General features: G+C 38.3%; 1 long non-coding RNA gene across 1 annotated transcript; it reads right to left on the reverse strand.

Annotated features, from left to right (window-relative positions):
• Nucleotides 1–268: 268 nt before the first annotated feature.
• Nucleotides 269–9,935, reverse strand: LOC144264050 (uncharacterized). The gene is made up of 3 exons (XR_013345936.1): nt 9,551–9,935; nt 8,998–9,160; nt 269–670 (listed from the first exon to the last, which is right to left on the reverse strand). It is a non-coding gene; the product is annotated as an uncharacterized LOC144264050 (long non-coding RNA).
• Between the last annotated feature and the right edge of the window lie 13,495 nt (nt 9,936–23,430).

Here is a 23,430-nt window from a genome sequence, read left to right on the forward strand (position 1 = left end):
TCTGCTCATATTTATAATCTTAATAGTTCCCTTTTAATTTTTCCCTGTCCTCTCTAGTGTATGCAGTACATCATAATTTAGAACCATATGTGAATTAAATTAATATCAGTATGAACTAATTTTAAGAGTAAGTATTCATGAGGCACTATTCTCAAAGGTTTTATTAAAATCTATACTATACTTCATTTTCAGTGTTCCCTTCATCCACTTATGTTATAATTCTACCAAAAAATGCAATAGTTTGTCTAGAAAACTTTGACTTTTATAAATCCCTGGTACTTACTGTATACATTCTGTAAACCTAATATTTGTACCACTATTTTACTATTCTTATGAAAACAACTTCATAACTGCATTTACATGATCTTTGAAAACCATAACCAAATTTGCTTTTCTCCAACTTTATTGTTCCTATTCAGTTAACATTTCAAAACTAATTGTCATTATTGTAATATATATTTGTTAACAAAATCTCCTAACACATAATGATGCATATTATTTCTATCACTCTTTTTGTAATTTTCAAATGTTTCAGATACTCTTACCTGTTGTTTATCAATAGTTTTACAAGGTTTATATTACTTTCTCACTATCCACACTTCTTGTCTTTATTTATTTTTTTGCTTAAGACAGATGAAGTACTTTGGCCTCACTGAGAAAATGAAGAATTCTGTAAATATAAGAGATTACAAAATGAATGGAATGTGAAAGATGATTCAAGCAATGTGATTGGCTAAAGTACAGGGCAGTAATTCTCTAGGAATGCCCTATTCATACCAATAGAAACTACTTTGCTGATAAAAGAAAAAAAATTCACATGCCTATGTCTTTTTTCATTTTCATCTTATAATAGCAAAATGACCTCAGCGTAGAGCATTTCCTGGGGATTAATGGCCGGCTGTGGTTAATGGCCCCTGGCTGAGCCTTGGGACATCCACTCCTCTTAACCAGTCATTAATCTCAAGTAAATGCCCTGCACCTCAATTGTTATTGCAGATCTCTGTTGGAAAAATAAAGTGAGTTTTCTCAAACAAAGTTAAAGACTACTGTGAACCTCTTTGAGTCATCGGGGCTAAGTGTGTCACAATATGCTAAATAGATTAAGAAGTTGTTAGTTCCCTTCTCTTCGACACCATTTTCCAAAACCCCTAAAGAACACAGTTCGTGCAATGAGTGTTTGTCTTCCTTTTTTCCCCTCCCAAAGACTTCTTGGACCAAACACACGCTGCCTAAAATAGAGATATACTTTCATATATAAAAGTACAAAGTGCTAAGGGCACCAGAACCTTTGTAGAAGTGATGGGGGGCCACAACTGCCAGAACTGGGGGTGCCAGGAAGCGATGCCTCCCCACTTTTTAACATGGCTGTAGTTTAGTGGGCAGGCAACAATGTCGCTTTCCCCAAACTTCAAGCCTCAGGCAGAGGCGGAGTGTCATTGGCAGGGGCTGTGCTTCACAGCAGCATTACCTCACTCCCAAACTGAAAGCCTCGGGTAGGCACAGAGCAACACCAGCAGGAGCTGCACTTCGTGGCAGGGGAGCAGTTCAGGCACCATTGCAAAGCACAGTTCCCACTGATTTCAATTGCAGTTGTGAGTGCTCAGCACTTCTGGTTTAAAGTCAGACACCAGATACTGAGGAACACACAATTAGCAACCACCTGTGAAAAGTCTGATTTAAGGGACTTGCCTAGCATCACACACAGGAACTGTGTGGCAGAGGCAGGAATAGAATCCAATTATCCAGGGCAGCATTCAATTGCCTATCCATGAGACCATTCTCTCTCTTTCCTGCAGTGTCTAGGAATTAGGTAATACTCCTTTAAATCGTTTGGGAGACCTAGTGAACCTCCCTGTCTTCTGTTGGCAGAGCCATCAGAACCCTGCCAGAGCAGCTTATACATAAGTAGCTATGTATATTTTTATATACTTAATAAACAGAGTTGTCTGGAATCCAACTATGCCAGTACAGTTTTGCCATATTCTTAACGTTATGTGGAGAGCAAGGATTCAACAATTGGCAAGGATGATGGGATCCTAAGCCAGGAATACAGTGGGATAGACTGCAGAGGTCTAAAGAAAGCGAAACTAAAACTGCAACCTGCAGCACTGGCATTGTGCATAAACTACTAATAGAAATCAAAAGGAGGTTAAAAATATCTGGCTCCTTGGGAAAACAGACTTGTTTGATAGCTCAATCAAGGACTGGACCACCTATATCAAGAGACAATATATAAAAGCTAATGATATCAGTGAACAGAAAAAGTGATGATATAAAACCTAATAATATCAGTTTTACTGAGTATATTGGGGCTCAAAATCTATAATTTGCACTTCAGTTTACCAGCTTGTTAAACCAGCAGACAAAATACTTGCTAAGACAATGGAAGTTCTACAGAAACAACTAACCCCAAAGCCCCTGGTGAGATTGCAGAGCATTCTACTTTTACAGACAGAATCAAAAAGAAAATGCAGCAGTTCTTGAAAGTGTGGCTGCATTAAGGAATTTAACAAAGCATAGCCAGTATGGAGAGAGTTTAAATGATGTAGTAAGGGACCAGTTAGTGTGTGGTATGTAAAATGAAATAATCCCAAAACAGTTATTGACTGATGCTGATTTGACCCTTGAAATTGCTATTAAAGATGCCAGAGAGTTGCAACAGCATCAGATATATGCAACAAATAAACTGGGGGGTCAAGTAAAAAGGACAACATGAAAAAACCTCAAAGGTTGTTTGCTTTTATGGTGGCAAACAGTTTCATAATGCTAATGACTGTTGGCTCAAAGTCAAGTCCTGTAGAAACTGCAAGAAATTGGAGCACATGTAGAAGATGTGCAGGTCAGTGCAAGAAGCACAACTACCACCTTACAAGGGCAAAACCAGAGAATTTCAGATTCATTAGTTTACAGAAGGCAACATGGAATCCATGGAGAATGCTGTAGCATCTCTACAGCTGTTTAATTTAGAAGACAACCGAGGTATTGTTTGGATTCCTTTGCAAGTAGAAGGGATAAGATTTAAAATGGAGCTTGATTCAGGGTCTGCTGTTTCTGTAATTTCACACTAGGATTATCAGAAACTACTTAAAAGGGTGAAGTTGCAGAAGACCTCAATACTTCTGAAACATATACAGGGGGAATCTTCGCTCCCTTGAGTGTTGTTATGGTGAAAGTAACGACTGTAAACAGCATATGCTAAAGTTCTATGTTTTGAAGCAAAGGGTCATGCATTCTCTTGGCAGAGAATGGCTGAGAGAGATTGAGCTGAACTGTTTGCAGGCTTAAAAAAATTAAGCACTCCAACCCAAACCAAAAATTAGCTGAATTTTAGTTCTTATGCATAGTATAGTTTGTCTGCTGTCAGCTTTGATTACATTGATACCTATTACTTGTTGTGGAGATGAATTTGCCTGCCATCCTTAGAAGATCACATTGATTGACAATTCTTTTTTCAGCGTCCTACTAGTGGGCATTAGTGTGTGTGTGTGTGTGTGAGAGAGGGGGTCAACAGATAAGATATAAAAGCCGGCTTTTCCCCTGTAGTAATAGCTCAGTCAAAACCACTGTGTGACACAGTTTTTATTTCAATGAGCACACATGCCGCTCCACACGATGATACAGTCTCTCAGATTTTGTAGAAGCAGTTTTCATTCAGCTATGTTCTTTCATCCTGGTTATTTACAAACAGTTCAATAAAGTAAAGACTATTTCAAATAATGAATAATTATTAAATTGTTCTTAAAATAGGTATTAGATGGGGGAAATTGCCCATATTGTCCTGTATTTGTCAGAAATTAAAAAATAGCAGAATAGGGATATATAAAAAAATTTTCATTTGGGTCTCTAAGACAGTTGAAAAGATCACATAGGCAAAGAGTTTCTTATTGGCTACGTATCTGAAGAAACTCATGAGCAATGTTTAGTCCAGCAATTACATTACAAATTTGAACAAAATGTGCTCCTGACAGACTTGTTTAGGGTTACCATATTTGAACACTAAAAAAAGAGGGCACTCCACAGCGGGGGTGGGGGGAAGGGGCGTATTTGCTCTCACCCTCCTTTATCCCCCAGCCCCGCCCCAACTCCACCCCTTCCCCAAAGTCCCCGTCCCAACTCCGCCCCCTCCCTACCCCATTGGACCCCTTCCCCAAATCCCCACCCCAGCCCCGCCTCCTCCCCTGAGCACACCACGTTCCCCCTTCTCCCCCCTCTCCCAACTGCGTGAAACAGCGGTTTTGCGGCGCAAGCGCTGGGAGCTGGGGGGGAAAGCGGGCACTCTCTCGAGTGATCAACATTCACTTTCTTTCTCGAATGATCAACATTCACTCTCTTTCTTGAATGATCAACCCTTCTTTGGGGAAAAATAATAATGGCAAAATCCTGGACGTTTTTAGATATTTAAAAATTCCTCCCGGACAGCGATTTAAGAACCAAAAAGCCGGACATGTCCGGGAAAATACGGACGTATGGTAACCCTAGACTTGTTGCTAAGAAAAATATGTGATAAAATTTTAGCACAAAATTATCATTTAAGAGAACGATACATATATCTGTTCGAAATAGTAAAATAAGATGACACTTAATACTTGCATGCTGTGGCTTGCCTTTTTTCTTTTTTTAAACACAAATCTCCAGCCACATCTTCACTGGCCCTCTGTTCTTGCACCTGCCTGTTTACACGCACAAAAGAGGTCAGTGAATGTCTAAATATGTGAAAGCATCCATAAAAGGGTAGCCACTATTTGAATATCTTTCACGTCCAAAGCAGTTTATAAGTAAATAATAATATCACCATTTTATAGATGGAAAAATTGAGGCAGGTGTAACATGAACTGCTGAAAGTCACAGAGGAGTTAATGTCTAGAGGGACTCTCAGGCTCATATGAGCCCTTTGTTAAAAGAATGAGCCTTTAAGCTCTATAAAGGCGAACCTCGTCTTTCATTTAAGAGCATTGTCTTCTAGCCCTGATCCTTCAAAGGTAGCCTTGAAAAAGTAAACTGATGCAAATCAATTACTGCAATCAGCAAGAATATCCAGCTCAAAGCTGGATGTAACCTATAGGTCACCCAACATAAACTGACATCAAAAATGAGAGAGTAAATCAAATGATTCTATTAATTTCTAAATATATCCCCAAAAAATCACCTCAAGACCAAAATCTTTAGGTTAGCCCTGTGCAAAGTGCTGGTATATCATAGACAAAAAAAGGTTAAATTTCAGGGGAAGCAGAAAAAAATTGTTTTGCAACCCACCTTAATATTCAGGTCAGCTTTGCTAGTTAAAATGTTCAGCCCTTGCTGAGCATGCCCACTCCATGACCTCAGCTTCTACTGCAAAGACAACTCCATGCTATATCTATCTCTAAGTATGCAATGTAGTGCATTGAATATACACACTCCATAGAGTCCCTGCAATCTTTTCCCCTCTGCTTCAGCAGCACTTGAGCAAGAAGAGAGAAGACAGGCCCAACCTACTCCTGTGACAGATGTGCAAGGATACCACACAGGCAGATCCACAGAACCTGAAACACCATGGAGCTCTGATTCTTGGGGACACCCTGAGTCCCAGCCACATCAGAGACCATGACAAAACAGTATTCGTAGAAATAAAAATAAATTCCCTTTCACAGGATTCCTGACCTCTTTCGTCCAATGCTCATAACAGAGAATTTTTATTCCTATGAACGTGCATGGAAAGAGAAAGTGCTGTGACAAAGTGACAAGACAAATCTCTTTGTGGATTTTGGAGTTCGCGAATCATGAAGCAGAAATAATATCAAACAGGGCAAATAGTGAACGATGAACAGAAAAAAGTAATAGTCACAGGAGTTAATAATGCAAAATCCATAGGCTGAAATATATTTTTATAACCCCAAAATAATTGTGAATAACAAACTGAGCAGGTAATATCAAGTGTGCTCCTGGATAATTTGAAATACAAGCAGGATTATATTAGTTTAAAAAAAGATATGAATAATTCATGCAGCTTTCATTATAGCTCACAGAGGAGCTTGGAAGTTGGAGTAGATAGAGCTGGTAGTATCTTACCAGTGAAGGAAACGTGCCGAAGTAAGGACTTCTATACCCCCTAGGCCTCAATAGTGGCTACAGAGTGAATCTTCTGCTATTCAGATCCGGAAGCCTTTGAAATGGATTACCTTTTCCCTTTGTAAATCCACAGTGTACAGTCCAGTTACTTGGACTATGTACTGGGATTAGTCTCATCAGTGTTATATTTACTGCGTACTACCTTGCTCTACGATCTTAATATTTATTATGTAATGCCTCGTTCCTGTTAAAATCCACATTGCGGTTTACCTATTCATTTCTCCATGAACTGTAAAAACACAATACCATATTGCTTCATTTTTATAGCAGCTCCAAACAAAATGTATCCCAAAATGCTTTGCAAGGCTGTATTAATATCAGCAGTGGAACAGCAAGAGGTGCTCTGTAAAGAAGGAAGAAAAACATTTTCTGCTGTTTCCAAACCTCCGCTAAAAAGATACTAGAAATCTGTTTCCAATAATAGTTTAGTAGTAAAAGGTATGTGTGATAGCAGAGGCAAGATTGTATGAAGGGACAAAAAGACCTGACTACTGCCTAGCACAATGGGGTCCTGGTCCATGGTTGGGGCTCTTAGGCGCTAAGATAACACACATAATAAATAACAACACATCAAAGGAGGTTATAAGGAGAGTCAAGAATCTTAAAGTATTGGATGAGGCAAGATCCAAGGAGAATCTTAACAAGCATGGCAATACTGACATAGACCCTGAAACCAATGAAGGCCATTGGAGTTGTTTAAGAGTGGTATGGTGTGGTTGCATTTATTTCTTTGTGTAAAAAGGAAGGTAGCAACATTCTACACATAGTAAAGTCTAGAAAGCTAGAAATTTGAAGACTATAAAGAAAGGAAATACAGGCAAAAGGAGATGAAAGCTTCACTGAAGAAATATACTACACACACTACTTTACAGTTTTAATGCTCTTAAAATTCAATTTCTTATTTCTAAAGACAGCATTAAACTAGTATCACCATCTGTTTAGGTAAGGCTATCTATAATTATCAATACATTGGAATATTTATTAGGTAATAGTCTACAAGTATTTGTCTACATGGCTTCCAAAACCAGACAACAAAGGAGATAAAATGAATCCTACTCATAACTGTTAGATTTAAAATGATTTGTTGAAGTGAACAGGAGACATTTTAATAAATAGGATTCAAGACACTGCAGCTATGCGAAGTTAAAACAAAACCCACACCCTTTAATTTTAGAAATTATTTAAAGTGGTCAGATATTTTGCATGCTCTGTACACAACTGCAAACATAGTACAGGTCAAACAACATGATCACTTGCTTGATAAAAGTCACTTTTATTTTAAGCAACATGAGAATATTAGCTTGATTTGTTCTAAGGCCACATTGTAAAGGATGCCAACCATTCAGTAGAATAAGACATTCACATAAGTCAACATAAGTTAAGAAGTATTTCAAGAATTTTTGATTAAATTGGAAGCAAAGAAGTCAGTCTAACATTATTAGCCAAGGAGTTTTCACCACCTTTATGAATTTAAATTATTTAAGCCAGTTTCAACATTTGAGGAACTTCCCCAGTCTCAAGGGAGCTATTAAACATATACATCAGTAGTTCACAGATTGCTACTACTACTAGTCATAAGAATCTGCTTTTAATTCCATCCAGCTATTATTTTTTCTTAAATTTAATTGCATTTAATTTCCTAAAAACACCAAAGATCAAATAAAGGAAAAATTAAACTTACTAGTAATAGACAAATTAAAATGATTCACTTCTTTTAAGACCTGAACAAAGGGAGGTACCTCATTATCCAAACTAAAAGGGCAACAAATTGTGAATCAGTTTACATGGTAGCAATGGGCACTTAACTCTCATATGACTGCCTACACCAGTTACACATTGAGCTGAATAATCCTGGAGTCTATAGAGCTAGGATTGGGGGAAACTAGAGAGAAAGGAAAGAAACAGTCCAAGCAACGGGAGATAATAAACAATTGAGCCCTGCTTGCATGGAGGTAAGAAAGAGATGCAGGCTCATACTGTGGCCAGGAGCTACTGAGATGCTGAAGGGTGGACAAGGAACTAATGTAAATAATCTCCCTGGCCCATCCTTTATAACTTTAAGGGCTACAGTAATCATTCCATGGGTCCCGCGTGGAGAAAGAGAGGAACAGACTAACAGTTCTGTTACTTCACCATGAAGAGGGAAGTTCAGGCAGGGAAGCTGGATGCACTGAAGTTTATTGGCACCATCTTCTCTACCTGAATGACAGCTCAGTTTCAGAGACCTCAGCCAGGAGATGATAAAGGGCCTCGTGATCTATTCAGTCTTCCCGGCTGTCAACCAGATGGACAAGAATCTGCTCCTCTGCTCTCTCCAAATATTATTTCTCTTAAGGTCATCCCTCAATAACTCCAGTTACCACATATGGCTTTCAGGATGGACAGGGATTTTGGCTCCAGCCATGGGAGGGATTAGCCATTTAAATGCCACATGGCTGCCTTGGGCAAAGAAAGGCCTTCACCCTCAAGAACTAATGAACTATTTGCAACTGGAAGCCAATCATGTTGTGAATCTGCTGAAGAGTTCTAGAGGACACTACTTGAGCCCATGGAGCTCATTTGTAGTTATTTATTGAACACTGGGTAAATAATTCCCCCTTAGTTCATTCTGTTACCTTAAAATGGAGGCAACAGCACAGTTCCTCAGATGGTGTAAATTAGCACTGCTCCACTGAAGGTATGCTTGTTCACACCAGCTGAGGATTTGGCTGAAAATCTTTGTTTCATGTATAGTTTCTGATAAATCAATAACTGCGCAACAAAATTTCTCCAGAAATCTCTCTCCAAATTCCAATCAAATGGGTAAAATTGCAACATTCTGCAATTCTAAATCTAGTGTTAGGTGAGTGAATCTTACTTACTTAAATTACTTACTTGAATCTTACTTACTTGAATCTTACTTAAACTGTTTGTAGAATCATTCTAGAGGTGTATGTGATTAAACTCTTTCATTTTATGATTTTATCCATATTTCTGTAAAAATTCCAACCAACGGGCCACACTGAAATGGACATACTTATTGATATCTGGTGCATCTGGAAAAAACTGACATCTGGGGTGCAAAAGGAAAGAAGAAAGGAAGAAAAGGTAATTAATATATATATCAAAAAGGTAATTAATATATATCAAAACATATGTATATGAATAACTCTATACATGTTATGCATACATCGATACATATTATGGTCTATTATATACAAAGCTAGTAGCAATGCCTATAGTTAATACTGTCTAACACTTTCCACTGTAAGACCTTGTTTTAGTTTCATATAACTTTGCAAAATTTTAAATTCTTATTGAAATTTTTCATGTCAGCTATATGCCACAGGCTGAATTTTTTGTCTTTTTCTTTTCTTTTAACCTTCAAAAAACTAGTTCAGTTGTTTCTGAGAATGAGCTTGGGGAGAAATATGTTATTTTGCCAATGTTAAAAAATTCTTACAGCTGTTTGATTGAAAAACTCTTGTACTTTCACGCTTTGGAGAACGGACTTCAGAGATGTGCTTCAGAGATTGCTGTCTGCCTGCAATTGCTGTTCGGGCACTGGGCAATGGAACAGAGCAGGCAACTGGTTTTCCTGTGTTGTCAATGTTCTTCATGCTGGCACCTTGGTGGAAAAGGAGGAAGCATTTTGTCTTGAATACAGAGGGATGAAGAGATAGGGGCAGATGGAGGGGGTGATAGAAGAAGAGGGGGTTAAGAACAGGTTATGGGGAATAGAAGCAGGTAAAATAGGAACAGAAGGGGCAGTAGGTAAGATATACTAGAGGACAGCTGCAGAGTGGGGGAGGAGGTGGAAAGAGTTAGATGAGTCTATAAACAGTACAGCCAACATCCTTCCAGAACCTGGGATAAAACCCAGATTACAAATCTGGTTGATAAAGCTAATAGCATTGACTTAATATACTTAGACTTCTGTGAGGCATTTGACTTGGTACCACATGACATTTTTGATTTAAAAACCTAGAACGATATAAAACTAACAAGGCACACATTAAATGGGTTAAAAACTGACTAACTGATAGGTCTCAAAATATAATTGTAAATGTGGAATCATCATCAAAGGGTTTGTTTCCTGTAGGGTCTTGCAGGCATCAGTTCTCAGCCCTACACTATTTCACGTTTTTATTAATGAGCTCAAGAAAAACATAAAATTCTCAGTGATAACATTTGAAGATTATACAGCAATTGGGGAAGTGGTAAATAATGAAGAGAGCAGGTCACTGTGATCAATCTATTTATCTTAACAAAGAGAAGGTTAAGAGGTGACTTGATTACAGTCTACAAAAAACATGGGAAACAAATATTTAACAATGGGCTCTTCAATCTAGCAGAGAAAGGTGTATCAGGATTCAATGGCTGGAAATTGAAGCTAAACAAATTCAGACTAGAAATAAGGCATAAACACTTTAAAGTGGGGGTAATTAACCACTGGAACAATTTACCAAGATTCACGATGGATTTTCCATCACTGGCAATTTTTAAATCAAGATTGGATTTTTTTCCCCTAAAAGATCTGTTCTGGGAATTATTTTGGGGAAGTTCTATGGCCTGTGTTATACAGCAGGTCAGACAACATGATCACAATGGTCCTTTCTGGCCTTGAAATCGATGAATCTATGAACCTAAGATTCCCGAGGAAACCCAATTTTAAAGCTCTTGCATGTCTCTTGCCCATATAGTGAGCCAGTTCACATAAAAAATAATAGCGTACTACCACTACCAGCTACTCCATTAACTCAAGTAATATCAGCACTATTGTAACCATGCAGGGGTCAATATGGTTCTAGCATAGGGGCTAGATCCATGATCCATTTTTTTAAGTTTATCTTTTATAAAATCTAAGAAGTTACATTTTAAAAACTATATAAAAATGTGATTTAGGTTGCAAAGTCAAGCACTCAAATTTAGGAAATGCCAGAATTAAGGTTACTCATACAATATTAATATATTCCCCTTGCACTCATTTACATTATCACAAATTCTTTTTCCACAGGACCTCTGCCTTATTCAGAGCACAGGAAGGACAGTGTTCAGGGAATTAATGAGGCTTGTGTAGTGAATGAAGATGCTGGCTTTCAGACCCCTGCCTCATTTGTTGTAGAAGTTGAACGGTGTGGAGCAACTGAGGCAGGGGACTGCAGGGAGAGAAATTATGGTCTCATGGTTAAGGCAGTTGAATGCTGCTCTGGAGAATTGCATTCTATCACTGCCTCTGCCAGAAATTTCCTGTGTGATGCTGGATAAATCATTTAAACCACACTTTTCATAGGTGGTCACTAACTGTGTGTTCCTCTTCTTCTGGACATCCTATTTCAAACACTCAGATTCTGATTTACAGAAGTGCTGAGCAAATGAAGCCAACAGGAGCTGTGTTTTGCATTTAAAAATACTAAGTTATTTTTTATATAGTTGAATGATATAAAAGTAGGGTGGAAATCAGAAAAAAAAATGAATAATACTTTTTGTAAAACCTGGGAATTTTTCAGTAAAAATCAGTTCAAACTGAAAACGAAGGGGCTTAAGTACATGACAAAGTGTGCAGTTATAATAGAAACCAATACAATGTGTATATATATACACACATTGTATTGGTTTCTGATATATATCATTTTATATTTTTATATCAGATATATATCATATATATATATATTTATAGCAGAAACCAATACAATGTATATATTTTGAGTAATAAGGGTGGCAGTTGAAACACCTTCAGCTACTCGAGGTGCAGTTGTACCTGTCTGTTCTTACTCTGTATTATTGGTTTTTAAACTTTTATGAAAGCAAACTATACACTTTTTAAAAATTATGCTACTTTAATATAACAACTTTTTTCAAGATAAAGTGTCCCTCTAGTAAAATATTTAGGGTTCCCCCCCTCACAATATTTAAGGTATTTCCCCCCCAATATTTAAGGTAAACTATTGTGTTGTCCTCCTGCTCAAGACAATTGCACAAAGCCATGAAGAAACTGCTTCTTAGGGTCATATATACCCTAGATTCATATGGGCAACTCGCACTGACATTGGTGGGAGTCCCATAATGGATCTAGTCTATAGCACTTTGTAGTCTCCTCCTTTCTACTACTTTTGTTGTTAAGTTTTATTTTCTGTGCAAATTTGCATATTTACTTTATGTTTTAATTAAGAGAATATTTCTTTCACTTTCATCCATTGAAAATGGTTAGATTTTAGGCATGTGAGCCGTATTTCTAGCTGATCCCATGAGGCTACCATCTCCTATCATAATTATTAATGTACACCATTGTAAAACATTGAGCTTAGAATGTGCCTTTTAAACATTGATAAGCAGTGTTCCCTGCCACAAAGGTTACATAGTTAAACTGTTTAAAATATTGGGGGGAAATCACAGAGAAATACAAATGCATTGATATTACTATGGGATTATCAGTGGGAAAAATAAGTCCCAGACAGTGAAATAATACTGGACATGAAAAAAGAAAAGGAGTACTTGTGGCACCTTAGAGACTAACCAATTTATTTGAGCATAAGCTTTCGTGCACCATCCAATGAAGTGAGCTGTAGCTGACGAAAGCTCATGCTCAAATAAATTGGTTAGTCTCTAAGGTGCCACAAGTACTCCTTTTCTTTTTGCGAATACAGACTAACACGGCTGTTACTCTGAAACTGGATATGAAGATGGTTGAAATCTTTGACAGACAGTGAAGTGTATGCATTCATGATGGCAACCATTAAATAAATACACACCTAGACAATGTATTCCATTCTGAAAGTTTTTTGTACCATCCTTACTCATGCTGAGTAGTCCTTCACTCCCAGAGTTAGTGATTTTAAAAGTTTGTTACATTTTGTACATTTGTACTAAGTTATGGTATCCCCTGTTAGTGGCTAGATTTTGCCCCCTGTACTCATGCTTTCTGAGCAGGCAGTGGAACAACTCTTGAGAATAAGTTACTCCACCAAAAGCATGAGTATGGGGGGCAAAAATCTAGCCACTACGGGGGGATACCATCAGAAGTGGTCAAACTTACAAAATGTAAGAAACTCCACTGTACAGTAGATATGCCACATGCTTGACTAAATTTTAGGAAGCATGACACAAGTGAATTCCTGTCTTTGAGCACTTTCTGCCATTCATACTAGGGTAAATTTAATCAGCATACCCCATATCCTCTTCAGAATCATTCTGGCTTCTCCACATTCCATTGCCTTATCCAAATAGCCTTATGTCCTGCTTAAAATTGCTCTAATGAATACTGTGTGTCTAGTACACTCAGTAAACTGGTGCTCCTGGCATTTTCCATTCCTCTTTTTTTTTCCACCATGTGTAACAGAATAATTTCTGCTTGTTCTCAGTCTTGTGGTACTTTCTCTGTTTTTCAACCTGCACTAATTACTTGATGCAGGTTTTTTACTACCTCTGATTCACCATCTTTTCATATTTTAGTTGTGATTGCATACATTCCTGGTCTTATTTTTCTATTCATCTCCTTCACTAGCCTCTCCACATCCTCCAGAGGCATTTCTTTCTTGGTGTACATTGCCAGTATCCTGAACCACTGTAGCTTTATTTTGGTTTTATTTTTGTTTCTGCATTACTTACGTAGTACCTATTTTTAAGCAAACTGTAAAACAGTCCTTTTATAACACATCCTTCATTAATTCCAGGGCTATAACTTTTCAGTCATAGGATTCAATAATCTTAAATAATTGTATGATTTTTTTTCTGTTTGATTCTTCCATTATTTTTTCTTGCAAAAATATTAACTACAAAGTCAGCGTCTATCTTAACTCCAGACATTGTCCTTCACCTGTCGTCATCTTTACCTCCTTTCTGTCTTCATCAGTCATCACTAGGACATCCAGTGTGAGATACAAAGGTGAGGGGAGGGGGAAAGGAAACAAATTGATGTGAGCAGTAAGAAGTAAGTGAACAGAGACAAAGAGGAAAGAAAACAGAGTGAAGCATATTGGGGTGCAGAAGTGTGAGAGGTACATCAGATAGCAAAAGGTGAATGGGCAATTGAGGATGGAATGAAGGGGTTAGCAATAAGGAGGGAGAAGGAAGGAAGATGAAAGACAATGGGAAACAGATAAAATATAGATAGCAGAAAGAGTGACTGTAAATGGAAGAGGCACAGGACAAAAACAGAACAGACAGAGAGGAGGCAGAAAACAAAGTAGGTGAATAAAGTAAGGAAAAATATGGGAGATTGTCTGTATGAAAACAACAAAAATCAGATCAATTATTTTTACCAAAATTGGAGATGCAGAGATCATAATGAGGAACACTATGGCCCTGTGTAGAGGGCTTAAGAAAATAAACAGAAGGCACATTTTAAAATAAATGAGTACACAGTGAATAGAGCAGTTGTGCTGCTGTGCACTCTGAACAGGAAAAGGGTACATGAGTTATTGCCATTAGTCCAGTATATATCTGCCATTTAAAAGGCAAACAACATACTAAAAAGGCATGAACAAAGTAACTTATATGCTGTCATATGTTTTTTCTACTACTTACTTTTTGATAACCTGCGCCTTGCAGTGTCTTGCATAAATCTATTAAAACTGGCAGGTCATTACTGTCATCACTCAATGAGGTACTGTAAATGTGTACATGGATATATTGTTCTCATTGCTTTTCTTGATGTTTGCTAAGACGTATTCTGTTCTGTTCCTGCTAAACGCTATATATATTTTTAATGGAAACAGAATACACACCAAAAGATGTGATATTATTGCTTTATGGGGCACTGGTTAGACCTCATGCTCAGTTGTGCTCATTTTTCCACAGAAAGACTATTATTGAACATCGTAATGGGGTAAATTCAGCTTTTGAGATTATTTCTTATGAGGAAAGGCATGTTGGTAGCTCCCAGGGACTTCAAAGTGTATCACTTGCGTGTACCTGAGGGTAGAATTTGGCCCATGGAATTTATTTGGATAGAGGTAAAGAGAAAACTTCAAGGTAATCAAATAGAATCACTCAAAATTATAAAAATATGAGAGAAAAAATTATGCTTATCTATTTATACTACTTTGAAATCTATTAATTAAAAGTGCTTTTATGCACATTTTACAGATGGGGAAAGTAAGGCAGAGAGGTAAAGTGTCTTACCACAAGTCACACACCAAGTCAGTGGCAGAGAAAGGAATAGAACCCATGGGGGAAATTCTGTTCCACTGAAATCAATAGCAAAACTCCCACTGACTTCAACAGAGCCAGGATTTCACCCCAGGCCTCCAGACTCCCAATCCACTGGCTCTGTCCAAAGGACTAGGAATGAGAAACTATTTAGAACAAAGAGAACGGTGAGTGGGGAAGGAAAGGGGGAGGCACAGAACAACCTAAAAAATAGTAACTAAAAATAATCAGGAAATGTAGGCAGAATCATTTCACATGAAGTGTAATAACTATATGAAACTGACTGCCAAGGTTATCAAAGCTGGGATTTGTGTCAGAACTGTGGAGGTAAGGGGAAGTGATGTAAGGAACGAAGAGTTATATATATAGGGTCTGAATGACATCTGATTTTCGGGGAGTTAAATGTGGGTTTTTGAGAGCCGGAAAGATGTGTTATTTTTAGTAAGGCTCTTGCAGACTGTCTTGGAGATCCTTATTTGTAGCAGCAGATACAATTTGTAGACTGAGATTTCTATGCTTCTAAGTAATAGCTTTGGGATACTGAGGCCCATGCTGATGGGAGATGGATTGTGGTGTCTTGGGCCCATCAGCTCCTGTTGTGTGGAAAGAGGAGATTAGGCAGGGTAAAGTTATTGTTTAATAAATAAAATTGTTTATTAGCTATAGGTGGATGATGTTTGATAACTGTACTAAAGATTCATCTGGATTTTTTTCGAAGAAGCACAGGATGCCGGCTGGCTGTGAACCTATTCTTCAATTCATGTTATTTTATTCAAATGTAATGGCAAATAAGGATTACACTATCCATGACTGTTAGAGGTATATAAAACTTGACTAGACAGCACAAAGCACTAGAAAATATACTACAGAAAACAATCCTGCACTGGCAGGGAGACAGACTAGATGATCTAAAGTACTAGTTTTTTCTCTCTCTAGATTCTATGATTATAGTAATACATATGAAATAGTTCTTTGATCATTACATTTACCTCCCAACCAATTAAAGTAATGTAGAAAATAAACTTATTTCAGCAGCACATCATTAACCTTGTTTCTAATGCAGAGCTTGTAAAATATAGACGTGTGCTTGCTGTCCTCTGTGTTTCCCTCCATCTGAGACCCTGGGATATTAAAGACAGCCTGTTTTCTAATTTTGGAATTATGTACAAAACATGGCCACTGTTATCTAAACAGTTCCCTATAAAAGTTAAACATAGAGAAGCACAATAAAATCTTATCAGACAGATTGGTAAGTAGGACTTGCTAAGATATTTCAACTGCTAAGCAAAACTATATATTCAGCACATGCTGAAGCAACAGTTGGGAGCCTTCAAAATTCTTCCATTCCTACAAAGTGAAATCCACTGAATAACACTGAGTTCCTGTAAAAAAGACATACTTTTCTTGCAGGATAACTGGAATTAGAAACCTCCAGGACAGTTGGAGAAACTATCATTTTCAGGGTTCTCTGGATTCAATTAGTTAACACCCTACAGTTAAGACTGGGAGCATTATCAGAATCGGTCTTAGATATTTCTATAGCACCTACAAGCTAATTTTTCTATAAGTACCTTTTTAATGACAGGTTTCAGAGTAGCAGCCGTGTTAGTCTGTATTCGCAAAAAGAAAAGGAGTACTTGTGGCACCTTAGAGACTAACCAATTTATTTGACTAACCAATTTATTCATCCGATGAAGTGAGCTGTAGCTCACGAAAGCTTATGCTCAAATAAATTGGTTAGTCTCTAAGGTGCCACAAGTACTCCTTTTCTTTTTACCTTTTTAATGGTTGTACTCTGAAAGTGACTCCATAAAAATGGCACTGTGGGATTACATGATTATTGTCTCTCAGTGATTTTATGACAAATTTCCTACGTTTACAAGTAAAATAATATTTTGTTTTCTAAACACCAGCTGTACAAATTTAGCCTGAAAGTCAAAAGGTGTTCTTTCTGGCTCATTCTTCAATAATAAAGTTTCTGCATTTGGAACATAAAGTCATAAGCAGTTCTATGATGCTGAATGAGGAAAGGACATAGAAGGGCAGCTAAGAAGCAGAGTGGATTCCCCAAAGTTTCCACAGTGGAGGCAGAGCTATCTGAGGAACCCTTTGCTCAACTGGCTTTAGGACCTAAGCTATCTGCCTCTCCTCTGCAGCTTCCTAAACTTCTGTGCTCTGAGGAGGCTTGCAAAGGAAACAACATGAAGTGACCCTTATGAAGTTTCCTGGACTGCTCTCTCTCTCTTCCATAAGACTCTGCCCTGGAGGGTAAAAGATAACTCATTAGTAAAATCTCTTGATCATGTGACCGATTCTGCTGAATTAAAATTCTGTATTTAGAGACCTTGGGGTAGATCCTCAGCCGGTGTCAATTGTCAAAGCTCAGTTTAACTCAATGACAATCTACACTAGATCTATGACAATCTGCCCCCTTCTCTTCTAAGTGTGGGTCTCAGTTACCGGTCAGCACAAATATTTTCATATACAGTCCCGAAACAGAATTTCCTAGTGCCCTATTAAAGACAATGGCAAAAACTCCTACGGACTTTAGTGGAGACATGATTTCAGCCCCAGAGATCCGCTCAACTATTGGGGCATTAACACTTTCCAGTAGCTTACCTCATACATACCTCAAACATAGGTTTACTTTCCTAAATTTAGGAAATAGACCAGGAGATAGAAATGCAATAAATAAGGGAAGGAAACCACCAATTTAATCTTTTCCTCTTCAACAAAATATTTACTTTAAAATTTAATTCCCTACTGCCATTTCTTGATTATGATATTAGACCTATATCAGTGCCTATGAAAGATTCTGGGCACTGGTTGGAAAAGAAAGACTTTATTACCAGCCAAGAGATCCAAGAAATCAGAAACTTTTTTCCCCTGCAATCAGAAGGAAGCACTGGACACATTTGGGGCATGTACTCCCGATGCCAATAAACAGACTCCCATATGAAGCTGTCAAGTGGAATCCAACTGGTGTGAGGAAACAAGGTCATCCAAGAGAAAAGACAAGTAGTAAATGACAAGGAGGGATGGAAGAGACTAGTTTCCACCTTGTGCACCAACACTGATATATAAAGTAAAAATGTAACAATATGCCATCAATCAAGTCATGGAAATTTGGATATACACATGATTTCACACTCACCATCCAAGTGAGCACCATCACTCAAACAGAACACAGCCTCACAGAAGATCTGAAAAAAACTGGAGGAGTACTATTGATTATAGTGACTCCAACTGAACCCTAAAAAGGCAGCTGTCTCCACATTCCATGTGCACAACCACCATGCAAATATGTGCCTGAATGTCACCTTCTGCTACACCGAAATCAGGCACAAAGATTTTCCAAAATATCTCAGAATGGTTCTAGATCGCAGCCTGGCATACCGTCAACATCTGATGGAGACCACGGCCAAGACAAAGACTAGGAACAATATCACCTACAAACTAGCTGGGACCAGTTGGAAAGCAGATGTTCACATCTTGTGGAAAGCCACCTAAGCCCTCATCTTCTCAGCAGCTGAATATTGTACACCAGTATGGGCAGGTATAGTACATGCAAACTTGTTGACGTGCAATTGAACACTGCTGTGAGAATTGTCACAGAAGTGTCATCCATGGAACATTTAGTGAATTGCTGCCCTCTTAAGATGCTTCTCCGGAGGGACAGCTTTGATTCATTCCATGTCACCAGAAGCCATACAGTGGATGACAAAATTTGAAGTTAACCTTTAATATTGCTTTTTAAGTTGCCATACAAAAGAATAAGATGACAGTGTGTGTTAGCTGTTTCCACTGTCCATGTCTACATGCAGCTGGCATAATCTATTTAGCAAGGCCACCACCTTCTCTGGGTGACAGTTCACTGCCAAAATACCCTTCTCCATTTCTCATGCCTTGTCTGCCTCCTGGTTCTGAAATGAGAATTGCATTAATGCCAACAGTTGGAGCATGTCTTTGCCCAGAGCTGGATCCATATCTTGGCATCAGTTGGAATGAAGGACATGGACAGAAATTTAGAGTGTGCCAAGCCAGAAGTGGGTGAACTGAGAGAACTTCTGCACTGGGGCTCAGGAAGGACAGACAAGTTCTCGCACAACACACCGCAAAAGAATTCATAGAGCAGCACACCTTACCGCAGCATTAAGAACCATGGAATATGCCCCCAGAAGCCTTAGCACCTCACACAAATGAGTAAAAGCACCAGCGTGGACACAGCAACTTGAGAATGACTCAAGTACGGCATGCTATGTGAACATTCAGAGCTGGGCTAGGCTAACCCATGTGCTGATCATCTACTTTAGTTCTGCAATAAAGACATACCCTCTGAACTATGCATCTGATTGCTAAGCAATGGCCAGGGGATGCAAAAGGGCCATCGTTGTGCATAATTTTACAGAAATGTTTCATGATCTTCTGTGAAGGGGATGTTAGCTTACATGAGACAACATAGCTTGAAACCACACTAGTTGTTTTTTAGGTGGATTAGGACTCAATTATCCACACAACAAGCTTCATGTGGACATGGTGGCTGTGAAATTCCTACCTAAGAAAAATACTCTCTGCTAAGAATCTCCCCCAACCCCAGTGCCCAGGGCTTTGATTCACATACTATATTGGTGGAAGTCTATGTGCCTGGCTACCTATATAGGACACAGTCATTCTCTAATGTCATCATTATAAAGCCAGGTAGATGCCTGCAGGTCCCTTTTCTCTACAAGGCTCTCAGCCTCACGCTGATTTCTCTGAACATTCCTCAGAATCTCAGGCAAAGAATCCAGCTTCCACTACTGCCAAACTGACCCTACAAGATGTAGAAAGCATCCACATCTAGCCATGGCTGCAGCGGGAGACTTTCTTCTTTGCCATGATCTTGGTCTAGAGAGAAGGACCCCGCTCCCTGTGGAAACAGACTACAATACAGAGTATACAATACAAATTGTCCAACGTTGAAGGAATATCCTCCAGTTGCCACTGAAAGCTCCCATTACTCTCATTGGTACTGGAGAGCAGGTAGCCTGTCCTACAGCAGTAGAAGCTTTGAGTACGGGCAGTCCCACTGCAGAATACTTTTGTGATGGCTATTCAACAGACCAGGAATCCAATTTCTCTCCTGTGGATTTCCACAGCCAGATGCAAAGGCTCTTTTCAGATTCACCACATTTCTTCTGAAAGGAGCTACTTCTGGAATACTCTTGGCCCCTGGGGTTCACTATTACAGTACCCTCCGAGACTACTCACAGGAGCCACAACACAATATACTTCCCAGTGCTCAGCATCACCAATAAGGTAGCCATGGCTGTTCCTTACTAATTACCTTGCACATATCCCATAGCAAAGGTATGAGGAGGCACTTTTTCCTTACTTCCCTGTTAAATGTTACTCTAATCTGGACACAAGCCCTCTCCTTTCCCACTTGTCATCCCTTAGGATCAATGAAGACACGTGCCTCTGAATGTACAGAGGTGGTATGTATACTGTATGAACTGGAATAAGGAGGCACCAGAACAGCACAGCGTGGCTTTAGACAGAGCAAGTGTAGAAGTGCATGAAGCAGAGATAGGCAATAAGCTCTGCACTCGGAGACCTTTGTTGGATCTGTGCTTACACAGCTGTATTGCCAAAAAATCGGTTACAGGTAAATATTCTCTTCTTAGGAACTATTAGGAACTACTACTTTCTATCTATCCAATGCTTTGATCTCCGTCATGATCGTAACCATAGCACAGATTCTGCTTTTGCTCTCCTCTGTTGAGATCAGGGTGGATAAAAATCAATGATTTTTTTAAAAAAAATAAAAAAATCAGATTTTTTTATTTAAATTGGATTTTTTTTGATAAAATGCTTTTTTAGGGAAAAAAACCTATCTAAAGATAGTTTTAATTAAGATACATTATAGATCAAAGATATCTCATCATGGAATAGGGATTATAATTCTAATTCTATAGTATGAGACAATATATTCATGTAATATTTAAGAACAGTTTTGAAATGAGTTCCAATAGTTCATGGATTAGGGACCCAATTGTATAGGGTTCCAGAGGTTTCTGTGTAGATTATTTAGGTTAATCTTTCTATCCACCCAATGGGACTCAGTGCTCAGTCTAGAAGATACCATCAGAGATGCTTAGTTTTGCAGTTCTCAAACTGTGGATTTCTGTCTCCAGAGATAACATGCTTGTTAACAGCAAAAATGCTTTTAAATAAATAAATAATATATCAAGGTGAGAAATAACAGACCTCAACCCTATTGTCTCTCTGAAAAACTGTGTACACAGAGTCAATCCCTTACCTCTCTCTAAAAGCGCAAAGTTTCAAAAAGTTTAATTAATAGAAGACTGTTGGGGGCAGAATAGATTTGGACAAAGAGAAGAAGTCTGGAGATAAATGTGAAAAGGAGGGGACAGATAGCAGAAACAAAAGTGAAACTGTTTGAGCAGCATATTCCAGAAGTCTTGAGGTCTTTCTGAATGTAGCTTTCATTGATTTGAGATCTACCATACCATTCTCTCACTGGAGGGAAAAACCTATAATGGCAGCAGGTTCTAAAAGAGACCCAGTTTGGGAATAAGAACCATTCAAGAAATATATGTTTGCTGCTGATGTTTTAAAGAAAGTCACACCAGTGAACTGGTGGAAGTCACTTAAGCATTTGGATTCAGAGACAGTTGAAGTGATAATCTCACTTTTAACAGCAGTAGCTTCTTCGACTGGTGTAGAAAGAATATTTTCTTCCTTTGGACTAATTCATTCCAAACTGAGAAATAGTTTGGGACCTGAAAAAGCAGGAAAACTTGTTTTTCTTTTCCAGATTATGAACAAATAGGAAAATGAAGGTGAAGACGACTGAGTTAGCTGCAGAAGCCAATATTTTAAGTTTCTCATGTTGACCTGGCTGACATAGTTGATTAAATTTTTGTTTTGTTTTTTAAATATTTCATTTAACTATTTTAGTTAAAAAACAATTTTAACAAAAATAAACCTGATTTTAAAAAACTTGAATGTTTAACTAAATTCAAAAATTCATATGCTTGTTTTGTTAAAATATTATATGTTTGGTGTTGAAGGAAAAATCCAGAATACATAACGTTGTTGTTTTAGTTAAATAAAACAATTTAAATGTCTGTCTGGTGATGTTCTCCTCCTAATACAGCATGGCAAGAAAATCCTCCAAATATTAATGATTAACCTATTGAACTGGAGATAGTTCACCTCCCAATGACTTCATAAATATCTGCTTCAATTACCTTTGGTAAATGAAATAACCAAACAATCATTCATTTTCTGATATAGCTCTAAAACTAATCTGAAAAGTTTTCAAAATAAATCACTTAAAAAATGTACAATATGTACCTTCTAAAAATGAAACCTACATCTATCTCTGAGTTGTGAATAATATGTATTCAGGTTCTAACAACCAACAAGAATGCACTTTTATGTAGAAATCCATGATTAAATCAAGTCTTCCTGACTAGTGATTTAAACCAAATCCACCCTGATTGAGATGCTAAGGTATGCATTGCTGTTTCTGAATTTCACTCACCTTTGCTCCTCCCACTTCAGTGTAAAGCGAACTTGGCTGTAGACCTTGCTCCTGGCAATCTAACTAGGACAGATTCTAGGACAGATTCAGGTTCTAACAACCAACAAGAATGCACTTTTATGTAGAAATCCATGATTAAATCAAGTCTTCCTGACTAGTGATTTAAACCAAATCCACCCTGATTGAGATGCTAAGGTATGCATTGCTGTTTCTGAATTTCACTCACCTTTGCTCCTCCCACTTCAGTGTAAAGCGAACTTGGCTGTAGACCTTGCTCCTGGCAATCTAACTAGGACAAATATCCAATTTGTGACATGCTGCAAAGGTTCTTGGGGTACATAGGACTGTGAGTCACCTTGTTATCACCCTGCCTCCAGTATTAGGGAGTCTTGCTTGTGCTTAACTGGGTCAGCTCCCTGACCCCACCAGCCTGTTAGCACTCTCCTCTGGGCTATGCCAGTCCTTACTTTGCCTTGCAGGTTAACAATAGGTGCACCCCAGTCAACGAGTTCCTTTGAAGTATTCCCCTGTAGTGCCCAGCCCCTTATCCACTGATCACTCACAGAAACACCAGGTCTGCTGTCCCCAATGGAACAGTACCAGAGGTGAAAGTAAGCTGGTAGGCCCTGTAAGAGCCGGTG

The sequence above is a fragment of the Eretmochelys imbricata genome, chromosome 4 (assembly GCF_965152235.1).
Source record: "Eretmochelys imbricata isolate rEreImb1 chromosome 4, rEreImb1.hap1, whole genome shotgun sequence".
Classification (NCBI taxonomy): Eukaryota; Metazoa; Chordata; order Testudines; family Cheloniidae; genus Eretmochelys; species Eretmochelys imbricata.